The following is a 15,483-nucleotide window of genomic DNA, read 5'->3' on the forward strand; positions in this document are numbered from 1 at the left end:
ATAAAAAGTTACCACAGAAACCGGCACAGTTTAAGGAAAAGACACTGAGTTGGCACAAATGCATCGGCGAATTTTTATTACGAGAACCAGGCAGCGAGAATTATAATTTCGAACTATTTAAAACCGCCGTGATAAAAACTGTTCTTGGAGTGAAAGATAGGGTGACAGTGGAAGTAGAATTGTTTATCAGATACTAATTGATAGATTGTTAGCAGATAAAATTTGCCGAACTCTTGCGAAAAACATGACGAATGTCGTGAAAGAGTACGAACACACAAATCACTGAACCCTTCGTGCACTTACACCTCCTGCACAATAACAGCTCCACAGACCTACATTTGTATGTTTACGTATTCGACTCTGATTATTTGCATAATTTTTCGGGGTATAATTAGTGTCTTTGATTCAAGACTTTCCTAATTTCGTTTCTAAATGGACATGATTTGAAATTCTCTTAATTTTAAACTCGAGAGTATGTAAAATATTTCATTTCAAATCGTTCACACAGCTTTTTTGCTTAAATAAAAGGATGGCATCGGAACCTGGTAACTCATTGCCAGCCGCTTGTCATTTGTAAATGTTTCTGAATACTCAGAACAATAGTGCAAATAATATAATATTAATATCAGATATTAAGTTCAACAATAGTGCAAATAATGGGAACTAAATAAATAATCTAGTAGTTTTTAAGGGTAAATAGATTATTAATAAAGCATGCAGCATTTGAACAGCGTTTTCATTGTTACACAAACTGCCTATAATATTTTTGGTACAGAAATAATAATTTTAAAATTTACATACGCTTTCCTTCTTATGATTGATGTTAAAAAAATGTTCTCCTTTTATATCCAAACGCACCTAAATGAGTTTCTTCTGTACGGAATACATTTCTCAAAGTGCCGACGGTAAAGGCTTGATCTCTTGTATTGTAGCATATTTAAGTTATCCGATTGTACAAGGCTTATTTTAATCATCTTTCCCTTCAATATGCATCAAAGAAAGAAGTCAGAATGCGTTAGATCGGAAGATTTGTGTGGGCAAAGTTATTTAGAGACAATTGAAAAAAAAAAAAAAAAAATCACTTTCATATGTTAGCACTTAAAGAGTGATTTTGGCTACTCAGATCTCCCAATCTAACTTCTTCTGACTTCTTTCATTGGAGCTTATTTAAGGGAGATGTATACAAAAATAAACCATATAGAGTCATTAGGTTACTTTTGAAGCAGGAGACATGAAAAATGAGCAAAGCCGTCGCCGGTACTCGAACCTGGACCTCTCGAATACGCGCCGAGTGTGCTACCGTTACAATCGAAGGCAAGCTGGAAGAAGGGAGAAAATATCCCTTTCAAAGGCCGACTGGGGATGAGGGGACCCAATCATCAAATACTGATGGTGACAAAATATCGTCCACCACCGTTTAGTTCGGGCGTCACTTGTAGTGTCATTGGGTTCTTCTGAAGGAGGAGTCATGAAAAACGAGCAATGCCCTAGTCGGGATTCTAACCTAGACCTCTCGAATATGCGTCTAGTGTGCTACCGTTACTCCACGAAGGCATGCTGGAAGGAGGGAGAAAATATACATATGCCATACGTTTGGCCGTTAAGCCATTATTCTTGATGTTGCTTGCCAATACTTAAGAACAACAGAATTAAAAGATAATAGTGCAGTGCATTCATCAATATGCTTCTTATCCATGGACTGTTCAGAGTTACAAAGAGTACAGACTGAAGAGTCCGTCGAATTAAAAAAAGATGGGCATTCAGACAATTGTGCCCAGTCAATAGACGAAATAACGCCACGGCTACAGGAAGAGGAAAATCTGGAATAACTGGCTTTGAATTAGTGAGACACTCCCATGCCTTTCCCTTAGCTTCATTTGATAGGTAGGAGGCAAACCTACTCTTAAATTATAATTTAATTAGGAGTTTTGCAGAATTAAAAGTCATATGGTTATTAGTGGTTTGTAGAATAGTCCTTCCTTTCTTTGCCAAGAAATCAGCTCTTTCATTTCCCTCAAAATACCTTATAACCCTTTACAACTGAACAACTCAAAAAAAGCTATACATCAAGAGATTATAGTCATTATCATCGACATTTTGAGAAAAGTATTCCAGAATTTGTATGCGAAAGGAGACCTTCTCCGTTCCTATTAGAAATATATTTTGTTCTGCACCTTTGGAGAAAAGTGTATGTAAATTTTCAAGCCATAATCAGAAAAGAATAATTTTTGTAGGTTAGTGTTTGTTTTTTGTGTATATAGTTTGGAGCCTTTAGGAAGAGAATCACCTTGTATATAAATTATTAGCCTTGTAGTCATTTATGTATCTTAAATGACCTTCACATAAAATAACGGAAAAATACAGGGCATTTCTAGAAAAAAGGATTGAATTTATTTACTTTAAAAGTTGCTATTTCTTTCATCACAACACTGGCAGGGCCGGCGTCAGAGTACGTGCAATCCGTGCCGCCGCACTGGGTGGTGTAGGGACGACAATTTTTTTATAATTTTAGAAGGAACTGAGCGGCGAAATTTTGAAGTTGCAGAGTTTGCATTGGGCCGCAAAAAGTCTACCGCCGGCTCTGAATCTGTGTCGTACATCACTGGATGGAAAAAATGATGCCGGAGTTTGCTTATCAGACATTCTATGACACGTACACATGTTGTAGTTGCAAAAAAATACTAAATGCATTGCTTACAATAATTTGCTCTTAGTTTTTTATATTGTAAATATTTCTTTTATTATACCGTACAGGGTAAGGTTATATTGTGAACGTATTTCTTATTATACAACACAGGGTGATAAGGGATAGGTTTTTATATTGTCCTTTGGTAACGGAGCCAATGAAATATTGTTGCGTGCGTGCGGGTACTTAATAGTACAAGTCCGATAATAGGTTAATAAAATTTATTCTCATCAAATGAAATATATCAGAAATCTGGAATTTTCCTCAAAGATATTCGTACAAGTTTTTACAGTATCACGCAGAAATAATCAGTAGTTATATTTCAAGGTACTAAAAACGTTAAATAGAACGCACTGCACAGCACATTTAAAGAGAAAGCTAATACAATCTCACTCTGAATTCGCAACAATAACATCAGCAGCTAACTAAAGAACTGAGCTGAGATGTCTCTCTACGGCTTTAAATAGTTTTCAACCGGCCGGTGAGATAGTTTTAGCATTTTCTGCTTCTCGAGATTTCTGGAAAGCAATAAAAGGATGAAATTACGGTTACAGCTAACATAGTGGTCAATTACAATTACTAAATTCCAATACAAATTACCGTGATATCCATTTATTCAATATTAAATGCACGTGCTCCTGTAGTTTTACATTTTCTGCAACTTTTTCTCTTAAAATTTGTCTCGCGTTGCATTGCACGAGGAAATACAACAATTTGATTATAATTCTACTAAAATCAGCTATATTTCTACTAAAATTAGCTATCTAAATACAAATTTCGTGAGAATATAAAATTTTTCACCGTGGTACATAAGGGGGACATTCATATGGTAAAGCAAATTTTGTTCATCTTATTCAAGGCCACCAGTCGCCGCCTCTACGAACTTTCCAGCGCAATTAATCCTCCTTCATTCGACGTCTGCTTTCAGCCTCGAGGCATCTCCGAAGAACTCTTGAATATACGTACGACTGCTATGCCTATAATTGCTTACCTCTTCGTCAGCGCCGGATCTTTGATTTTTCTGATGTGGGGCAAAAGCTAAAACTGTCGCCCTCACCCATCATCCTTTAAGTTTCTCTAACAAGTTTTAATTCATTTAATAAATACAGAAATAGGTAGGGTTTGAGGTAAAAACCTAAGCTCCATTTTATACTAAATTCCTTACATGCTATTTTTTTTATACATACCAATGTTACATAATTAGAAAATCGTCCCCTCCTAGGAGAACTGACTTTCTGGTGAGCTTACTTTTGGATTCAATCTTAATCCTAACTCTAATCCTGAAGTGCTTCTAACCCTCCAGTCTTCGAAACCATTCGTTTTTCCGCTCTAGGGAGAAGGGGCATCTCCTAAGCTTCTCACTATTTCGTGTTATTGCATACTGGTTAAATTACGTTAGGTTAGCTTATATGAATATGGCAAAGACAGGAGGCTATCTGCTTAGAGAGGAGGTACTTTCGTGGAGGAACTTTTTAAAGAAACTGGCTCGTATTCACGTTACACATGAGGAAATCCACGAAAACAAACCATGCACCCAGACCGTTCGCCTGGGTTCGAACCCAGGCAAGGTCGAACCACCAGTGTAATGTTCATGTTATGATTAACAGCATAATCATTCTTAGAAAATTAAAGGTAAAAAGGCTTACCTTTTAGTCGATCTTCTTTCTCGATCCAAAGGCGTATTCGGGAATGTTTTTATTAATTACATTCATAAAAGGCACTACTCACGCAAAAAGAGAGGCTTCTAAGATAATAAGATATTTAATTTACAATCACATCACTATACTAAGATATATATATATATATATATATATAACACAGAAGAGAAGGATTACATGTTTCACTGAAACGTCCATCACGAGTTCTTAAAGTTCAGTTAAAAGTTCTGTTTTAGTATTTTTGCTGTGCGCATGCGCAAATCACGTGGTGATCGGTGAGAGTTTCAACATACTCCCACCTTTAAATTTGTTGACAAATCAAATTTAAAACTGTAACCTTTGAACAGGCTTTACCTTTCGACCGCATCTTGCAGACATCGATGGAATCTTTTCGCTCCTAAGATCTTGAGGCAAGTCATTACGAATATCAGGATCGCAGTAACTTTCTGTTTCATCAGAAGAGCTACTTGCCACACTTCTAAATTTAGATTTTTCATCTGATGATGTTAACTCCAAAGGATACAAATGCTTGATTGGTGGCAAAACTTCTCCAAGCTTAGTGTTGACCGTAACTAAACGTACATGTCCATCCCGAGACTTGAAAATCTCGGTTACTTTCGCCAATAACCAGTCTGTTCGCTTCTTATTATCATCGGATACTAAAACTAGATCTCCTATTTTCAGAGGTTGTGAGGCTTTTACATGTTCATAATTTTCCCGTAACTGTCCGAGATATTCGATTCGAAATCGTTTACGTAGATCTTGTAAAAGTTTTGTCAATAAATAAGCCTTTTGTTTAAAGATTTCGCATCTATATTATCCAGATCAGAAACTCCAATTTGTCGAATCTCATGGAGAAACATGGAAGGTATGATCGGAGATAAATCTTCAACATCTTCCGAGACGTACGTCAATGGACGATTATTCATTATTGCTTCACAGTCACACAAAATTGTAATCAATTCTTCATGATTCAGAGATGATCGTCCTAAAACGTTGCGAAAGATTCTTTTCAGGACTCCTATTAATCGCTCCCACCATCCTCCCCACCAGGCAGCTGATGGCGGAAGAAATTTCCATGTAATCCTATGAATACCAGCATGTTCTAAGAATTTGTCCCAATTTAAGCTTTTGAATAATCTATCACTTCCTTTGAAATTCGTTCCATTGTCGGAATAGATGGTATGGGGTCTTCCCCTTCTAGCAATGAAACGTCTCAGCGCTTGCATAAAACTTTCAGTCGATAGGGAGAAAATCAATTCCAAATGTACTGGGCGAAAAACAGCACAGGTAAAAATCACAATCCATGATTTTTGATTTCCCTTCAATGTAAACGGTCCAGTCAAGTCAACACCTACAATCTCAAAGACTGCTGGTTCTCTTACTCGGTCTTCAGGGAGAGGAGCAATGGATGTTTTCGAAGAACTAGCATCGAACCTCTGACACACAACACAGCTTCTTATGACTTTCTTGACAGTCTTTCGTGTTTTCAAAATCCAATATTGTTCTCGTAAAGCGGATATCAAAAATTGTACTCCTGCATGATTGTTCATTTCATGCTTAGCTCTAATTAATTTTACTATAATATGATGATCTGAAGGAAGAATAATAGGAAATCGAAAATTTTCTGTATCATCTCTTCTCAGAATTCTGGTTTTAACTCGAAGCATTCTGTTAGAATCAATCATTGGTTGAAGTACACGTAATCGTTTGTCATCTAATCCAGGAAATGATTCACTCTGCACTAACCTCAAAAGAGTTAATTCGTCTCCTTTAATTTCTTTCGCTGTGATTGTTCCAAAAGTTTCTTCATTAGGACTTAGTCTGACATTTTTAACAAAACGGAAGATCCAAGATACTATCTTTAGAATGGTATTGTACGAAGAAATCTTATCTAAATTAACTTCCGTCATAACATTCGAATCAACTGCGGAAATTATTGTCTTCTTTCTTTCAGCATTTATAATGTCAAAATTTGGTACAATTTCAGATATAGGCCATTTTTCTGTATCATTTCTCAACCAGTGGGGACCCTCCCACCATTTCGATTTGTCTAAAGTTTCCGGACTGCATCCTCGGGAAGGGAGGTCCGCAGGATTTTGGGTTTCAGGAACATAATTCCAATCGTTTGGATTACTTAGAGTACGGATTTCTTTCACTCTATAGTGAACGAAAACGGCCAAGTTTTCCTTCTTTTTAATCCAAAATAATGCATCCATAGAATCACTCCAATAATAAATAGGCAAGGTTTCTAGTCTCAAATCTTCCTTAACACGATGTGCCAGTCTAGCGCCAATCGTACAAGCTCTAGTCGTGGTATGGAGATCGGCTTGATAGGTGCCACTCTGGACCAAGCTGAGATGAGCTGACATGTAACGGAATTTTCATTACAGCTTTGCATAAATATGCATGTGGCATAAGCCGATTTACTCGCGTCAAAAAACACGTGTAAAGATAAATCGGAAATTCTTTCGAAGTCAGGAAAAATTCTGGGTATAGTTATTTTTTCCAAATTATGTAATTTATTTTTCCAACTTATATATAGGTACGTTTATATTGCTGGTTCAAGTGGCTTAATTGCATTGCATATAGAAATATGGTTAGGCTTCAAACATTTAAAACAAACTCCGCTCTTCAGTAATTTTTGCTTTTTTTCATCTAAGGTTAAACGAATTGCATTCGGACATTCTGCATTCAGATGATCTGAATCACAAAATAGGCAGTTCCAATGTTTATAATTTCGATTCTCATTTGTAGACAGAAACTGCGTGACAAACGATACATCCGGTACCCGTTTATCATGTTACGTTGACAGCTTGTTTTCGCCTTTTGTTTGTCGGGGGGGGGGGAATTGACGCCGCTTTTTTTAATTGCAAAGCTGTTTTTTCCCATGCAATTAATTACTGAGAAATAAAACCCATTAAACTGTAGAAATCATATTTTAAACTTTCCTTTTCTTCTTTATTATATTCTAGGATTAGATCAGAAGGAAGGGACTTAAGAATGATTGGACATAGAATACTTCCATAAGTGTCAGATGCGACATTTAATGCTTCTAAACTACGTATGTGAGTCTGACAGTGATGGAATAATTTTCTAAAGGCTTTAATATCATTAAAATTTCTCAATGGATTAATTTTCAATAAATTATCCAAGTGTGCATTAATCAACACATCTTAACTTCCGAATCTATCTTGTAGTAAATTAATAGCTGAATCATAATTTTTGGAAGAAAGTGAAAATCCTTCTATAGTACTCAATGCAGTTCCTCCTAAATGTGCACGCAAATAAGTAAACTTATCTACTTTTTCTAAAGATTCGTTTTTGTGAATTGCCAAATCAAAACAGTTCCAAAATGAAAGCCATTGGCTGACATCACCATAAAATTTTGGAATAGATATTTTCGGCAATTTAATACGTTCTCGTCTGTTACTTTCTAGTGTTTGAGAAGATAATTGAGAATTAGATAGATTTGTATCAATAACAGCAGAGTTTTGGTTTGACAACTGAATTCGTTTTTTCGCTCTAAATTTCCACAACAGAAGTCTTTCGCGATATTCTTCTGCAGTTTGAATCTCTTCATTTAATTCTTCTGGTTTCAAAATACTTTCAATTTCAGAATCAGCTATCTTAAGAGATTCAAACTTATCATTCAACAGTTCTAAGCCTTCTTCTAGCAAATTTACATCAACAGAAGACTTATCTAGTTCTAATTCTATTTTGTTAAGAATTCTGGTAATATATGTTCTCAAACCACCTCTCTTTTTCTTCAGTAATAACTTCTACTGACATGTTTACTGAATCAAACATATAACATATGAAATCTTAAAGAATTAATTCAGTAAGTGCCTTTCAAATTCAAATTACATAAAATCATTAATATGAATCTTAAATTAATTCGCTTTCTTCGCGGCACGGGATGCCAAATAATGTAATGTTCATGTTATGATTAACAGCATAATCATTCTTAGAAAGTAAAAGGTAAAAAGGCTTACCTTTTAGTCGATCTTTTTTCTCGATTCAAAGGCGTATCAGGGAATGTTTTTATTAATTACATTCATCAAAGGTACTACTCACGCAAAAAGAGAATCTTCTAAGATAATAAGATATTTAATTTACAATCACATCACTAAACTAAGATATATATATGTAAGATAAAAATATATGAATCAAAATTATAGATTAAACTATAAACATTATAAACTATAAACATTAATTCTTCCTCTCTATTCTAAAATCGTAATAACTTCTTTTAATTTTTGAAAAGCTTTTTGACATTCATCAGTCCAATTATAAGGAGTATCTTTCTTAAGTAAATTTGTTAATGGGGCTCTAATTTTAGAATAATTTTGAATAAATTTATGATAAACATTAATACTTCCTAAAAATCTTTGTAATTCTTTGATATTTTTAGGGGGTTGCAATTTCTTAATAACCTCTATATTTGCATTACTGGGCTGGTATTTACCTGCTTGAATTTCATATCCTAGAAAATTATTCATATCCATCTAATACAGCATCAATTCTAGGAATAGGTTCAGAATCAGTTTTAGTAATTTGGTTAAGCTTCCTGAAATCAATACACAATCTGCTTCTGGACTGCTCGTCTCACTTATAAGCTAAAGCTACAGGAGCAGCATAAGGACTATAAGAAGGTTTAATAATTCCAGCTTTTAACAATTCATCTATTTGTTTTTTAATTTCACTATTATCTTTAGGGGATGCTCTATATGGTCTGGGAGGTTCAACCCTTATACAACCAACATCATATTTACTTTTTGCAAATATATGGTTATAATCATTCAACAATTTCTGTAATTTACTATCAGAATTTTTACTATTTTCAAAATAATTACCACAATTTTTAGAACTAAGATCATTTTTACATACAAAATTTTCGCTATTATCAAAATATTTACTAGATTGTTCAGCACTGATATCATTTTTACATACATAATTATTTTGGAAAAACTTGTCTACTTTAACATTTTTACTTACCTGTTTTCCAAGCTGATACACTTCATAATTATGAAAATTCAATTGTAATTTAAATAATGAAACACATGGTGATGAAAGCAATAAATAATTCAAATTTGAATCTACTACATAAAATATCACATTATTTTCTATTTTACCTACTTTACACTTTACTTTGATTATTTTCTCTATATGAACTTGACTAGATATTGAAAATATTTTATCATGAGATTTCAATGAAATTTCTCTAAATTTATCACCAATTTTGTTAAAATATTTTAACGGTAAAACGTTAATTTGCGATCCCGTATCAATAATACTGGGAATTTTTTCCTGTCCAATTTGGACATTCACTTTAAAGTAATATCATTTTTTAACTTCTCTTTTAGGAACCGTGTTATAATTAATAGCAGGTAATTGTGGATATCGAATTGGCCGATACGCATACTGTAGAGGTCGGTATTGCACTTGTTGATAATTAAAAGGTCTCACATTATGAAAACTTTGATAAGGAGCGGCTTGCACTGGTCTGGGATAATAGCACCTCGGAACAGTTTGCCTTGGAGAAACAAATTGATAATTATTATTTCCTAGACCATCCAACGGCATCTGAACTGGAAACAGTTTCCTAGCAAGAGTAATCCAGTCTTTCGGTGTGTCTATGTTTTGCACTGTTAACAGCATTCTTTGAGACTCAGGAAGTCCTTCCGTAAGTGCTTCCACCATTGTGGAATCTGTTAGTTTCAAGCTGGCTCCTAATTTCAACTTATTACGAAAATAAACATCAATATTATTAAATTTCTCGTATTTTAAAGACACAAAATCACTAAAAGTAACAGATTCCGATGTTGTGAAGTATGTCTCGAAAATAGCCTTTATGTTGTCCCAGTCTTTATCTAAACAATCACGTAAATAGAGGGCTAAAGCCTCTCCTCTAATACACTCTGAGAAAACAAATTTCTTTTCCTTTTCTGGAATGTTCTTTGCGGCAAATTTCTCTTCAAACAATAGAAGATATTTGTCTATTGGAAAATTTGTACTTGTGCCATCAAAAATAGGGAATTGGAATTTCATTGTATCCACAATAGCTACGGATTCTTTCTTATCAGTTGACATTTTTGCCGTTTTTGAGCGTGTTAACATTCCAATCACAAAATCTTGAATTTAAGAGTTCGCATACACATCAATTTGAACACTAAAATCAATAACATTAGAAGAACTTGATAAAACGCATAACTTTGGAGACGAGGGAAAGTACTTAAGAATCGCCGGAAAAGAAGCACAAGCATCAGACGATCACACACTGTCCTTGACCCACTTGAATTTAGAAGCGCGTTATAAATAAATCCAGGAGCTTTTTTCCCACGTAGAGGATAAATCCTACCGGAGGACTCTAAAAATTAAAAATTTATTTAAAAAAAATTGATCTTTATAAATTATACTTTACAGAACAAAAATTTGATGACTCATGTTTTTTTTTTTTTTTTTAAATTTGCTAGTGCTTTAACTCTTTCTCTTTAAAAAGGCTTCTCTGTCGCTACGCCTTTTTCTTTTTGAAGGGGGGAATATGTAAGATAAAAATATATGAATCAAAATTATAGATTAAACTATAAACATTATGAACTATAAACATTAATTCTTCCTCTCTATTCTAAAATCGTAATAACTTCTTTGCATTGCGTCATTTCTAGATCACTCTATGATCGGCGCAGCTCTGATGACGTAATCATTGGGAACTGAAACTGTCCTTGTAAACCAAAACTTTTCTCTTCGCGTGCCTCCATCTTGCATAACTACGCACTTCAGCTTTTGCCCTCTACTCTGCTAAGATGTAATTTCGCTGGCTTGCTTTCTATCTCAACAATATCAAAAATGTAAATCTTCTGTGAAAAGCCACGACTAGAGTGCCAAGTGATTGTGGCCACAAATATCTATTGGAAATAAAAATGGAATTAAAACTGCCTCGACTGCCAAGTTCTTTAAATACTACGCAATCAAAATTCTTCTTCAATATGGATCTAAGCACGCATCTACAGTGTTCCGTCATTTCCTTTTGCTTTTATTATGACATATATATATATATATAACACAGAAGAGAAGGATTACATGTTTCACTGAAACATCCATCACGAGTTCTTAAAGTTCAGTTAAAAGTTCTGTTATAGTTTTTTTGCTGCGCGCATGCGCAAATCATGTGGTGATCGGTGAATCACGGTGAAATCACGGAAATGCTCATATAGCCAGCACATTCGCATATATTTGACCCTCGGACCGAACTACTAGTGCTCAGCGGCTTTTATTGCTCAGCCACTAATGGGGCCATTGCATACAAAATATGGGCTATTGCGGAAAGGAAAAATTGTTTCCTGTCTTGTTTTTCATACTTCCTATTTCATAAGTAATTTTAATTTCTTACCTGCCTTAACGCTATTAAAATATCACGGAATTAGTAACGAACATAAAAATTTTACTCTGTAAGCCTTTTGTCCTGCAGATAAGTGCATGGAATCGTTATAATTTAATCTCCGGTTTGATTTTCGGTTGCCAGAATCGCGAGACTTGATAAGCGCTCCTGGCTCACATTTTTTAATATGTTATGGTGTATTGTGGTTAAGGCTTGGTGTATATCCTTAAAAGACATGACTCCGTTTCGTTAAACAAAACTTTTTTTACACACACAATAATTTTAAACAACTAACATAACATAACGAAATAACATAACAGAAAACTACTAAACTGAAATTCGTACATCCTACGCTCGAGCTAAAGGTGAAGTGGCCGAGTTCACTGCCGCGCTAGCAGTTTTTACGTAAACTACATGACGAGGATTGGCTGCGCACGCAGTTGAACAACATACTGCCACAATGTTTTAATTTGCTGAAACTTCGATCTGAACAGGTTGAAGTGTTCGTGATTCGCCCTCAAACAGTTCATCAGATTGCTTTTTGTGCTGCGGAATTTTTTCTTCGTTAGAATAGACTGAACTGCAATTTTTTCGGATACTGTTTTGGACTCTTGTATCCAATATTCCATAGGATTTTTCTCTCATTTTTTATAATTCCTCAGTTTGGGTCAGTTCTTTCGTTACACACTTTCGGAAGAGGAATTCCTTTTGAATTTCTATATTTACTCGATTGACTTCTGGAAAATATTAGCTCACATTTTCAGGTTGATAGTAAATTCAAAAGTTTTCACAGCATGTACCAGATGTCCTACCTCGTGCTTCGATTCCGTATCAAGAGAAATGAGAAATACCTTTAATTGCTTTTAAATATTTTAATATTTCCGGTAAATTCATTATAAGGACTTTCACAGCCACATATTTTGCCGACTATCTTGTCTAGCTGCTTCCTTTTAAGTTGTATTTTGTACATTTTTTCATAATATACCATCGAGTAGTGCATCTGACAAAAAAGCAAAGTATTTTCTGAGTAATTCCAAACAGATAAACTGCTTCCGAGCACGAAGAAGCAGAATGCACACCGACAAGGTACGAGGAGTGATCCAAACATGGCACAAATTCCTCCAGCTTATTCATTTCTGTAATCCTATTTTGTACTGTTTTAGAAATGCCAACCATATTAAGCCCGTTGTCGTAAGACTGACACTGACATTGTCCAATATCTAAACCATCAAGTGTCAATTAAGACAGTAATTTTCTACAGTGCATTGAGAAATACATTCTCCTATCTTTCCACCAACTTCTATGAAATTAATTAAATTTTCCTTTTTCTCACCCACATCACCACACGTTTTTACGTATTGAATCACCTGGTTCATTTTTTTTTGTATGAGACACATATGGAGTGCAATCGAGCATTATTGTGTAGTATTTGGCTTCTTTAATATCGTTTAAAATGCTATTTCAGACTGTTTTGACTTTAAGTTAATAACTTCATTTTGAATTATCTTTGATAAATATGATTCCTTTGTTTGGTGCTTTGACTGGTACTTAGGAGTTTAATCATGTTTGGCAAGCGGAGAGATTAAATTCAGAAAGTTTCCTTCGCTAGGTCAAAGACACTTTGTGAACAGGCTTCTTGGGATATCATCAGACCTAAGAAAAGAACGACAGTTTGTTGAAAGATATAGTACCGCATCCATGACTATATAGAATTTCTCTCCCTTTTTCTTTCTCTGTGTGAATGAGTCGCTCAGTGTCGTGATCGATGCCTTGGCAGGATTTCATTTGTTGTACTCGAATTTTCCACTTAATAATGTACCTCTGTGTATTCCAGACGCTTTGTGTTCAGTTACTTTTCCTAACTTTTTTCCAATTAATGAATCGTGTAGTATGGTCTAGCGGCAGCACCATGTTTCTGATAAATCTTAGAAAGTGTACAAAAAATTGCATTCTTGTTTTTAGAATATGTAAACCAAGATCTCCTAAGCTTTTCATTATTTACTAATGTTCTGTATTACATGTCAAATTTCTGCCATCACGATCAGTGGCTTACGTTTTCTGGATGTTTACTGGCTAATAATACTGATTGACTGCTTAAGAAAGATTGTTGGTGATCTTTTATTTTTTTCTATGACCAGCCGACTGCATGGGTCCAACAAATCAAAAGGTTTTCGTCTTTCTGCTGCCCGCCTTCATCTAAATGAAGAGATCTTTATATTCATGGTTTCATGTCCTCCAGCTATTCGTTTGATAGCGATGAAGAAGGTTGTTCTTTCAAATGCTGACTTGTAGATTGTGGCAGTCAATGATGATATAGACAGTCATGTTTGGTCGTGCAAATTGCAAGAAATATTAATACCCTCCAGAATCTCAGCATAATCGGAATTGCGGCAGGGGTCTGACGGTTTACTTCTTCCGTAAAGTTATTTTTTCATCTTACCTGAAATTTGTTTTCTCTGTTTGGCCTTATCTTTCGCCTGTTTTCTATACTCCGCTTTTCTCCCCCTCAGCGCGCAGATCGTTTCTTTTAATCGAAATGAAATTCACTGTGAATTGCCTTAATAAGAATAACTAAGACTTGACGTAATTAAACTGAACAGTCCTAAATAAATGGTCGCGTCTCGCTAAATATAATGCGAGCTATTAAAAGCAAGCATATATATATATAAAATTACAGAAGAAATCTGAAAACTAAAAAATAACCATAAAAATAATAAATCTAGCTTTAAAATCCAAAATACGCTCCACTGTTCTGAGTCAAACCAAAGGTGAGCCTATGATGCCGACTGGCTGCAAAGAAATCTAAATGCCTTACTTCATCTTGAAGATATAATGATGGTGTCTTGTATATTCTCTACGAATATTAATTTGAATTATTTCATTTGTCCGGGATGGTCAAAGGTTATTTTTTTTTTGGATTAGATCTTAGAAAATAGTTACAATGCTTCTCCATTTCCCAGCAGACGTTGCTATGGAAACCAGGCGGTCCCTTCAACAAACCATCGTCCTATTTCTTATTTGAATACACTTCGTCAGACAGGAAACGATAGAGGGACTTCAGACGTTACTGATAGGGTCAGTCTGATTCTATCAGTGACGCCTGAAGTCCCTCTATTTGCGTCTTTCTGATCTTATATTTATAGTTGTAATCGGCTATACTTAACTTTGTTTTAACTCATGTTCCTTTAAAAGGGTTCTTAGTATTTAATTATAAATCTTCTTAAAAGAGGATTTTTAAACTCGGCCTTATAACTATTAACATTGTACTAAAATTAGAGAGCTGTTTTAGGAAACAACATGCCAAATACAAGCGTTATATTTGAATTTGCCGCTCACAAGGGTTGAAGCTCGGGGCAAGAACCACGGCTTGCGCCCCGCCAAATCCGAGACTGCTCTTCGGTCACTTATTTATCTAATAATGTTCGAAAAATCTTCCAGCACTTAGATGGGGATAGGGCCTTTGGCCGTGAAGCCCGTTGCAACGAACATTTGCTCAAAGACATAGCCACCATTCATAGAAAGAATAATTTTTTGGTTTCTTTTGCTTCAAATTGCAGTAACTTCCTTTCGAATTCTTATTCATTAAAAAAAGGCATATCTTTACATAACACTGCAAATACAAGTGCATAGTAATATTACGATTATACAGCAAATAAATTACAGCCAATTGAAAATTCTCATAAAAAGATTAGGAAATTTTGTGATTTCCAGAAATAAAAGCATGCAGGGGGAAAATGAATTGCTAAATTAGATTTGAC

The sequence above is a fragment of the Stegodyphus dumicola genome, chromosome X1, assembly GCF_044657685.1.
Source record: "Stegodyphus dumicola isolate Sdum_Otavi_A_Nest chromosome X1, ASM4465768v1".
Classification (NCBI taxonomy): Eukaryota; Metazoa; Arthropoda; class Arachnida; order Araneae; family Eresidae; genus Stegodyphus; species Stegodyphus dumicola.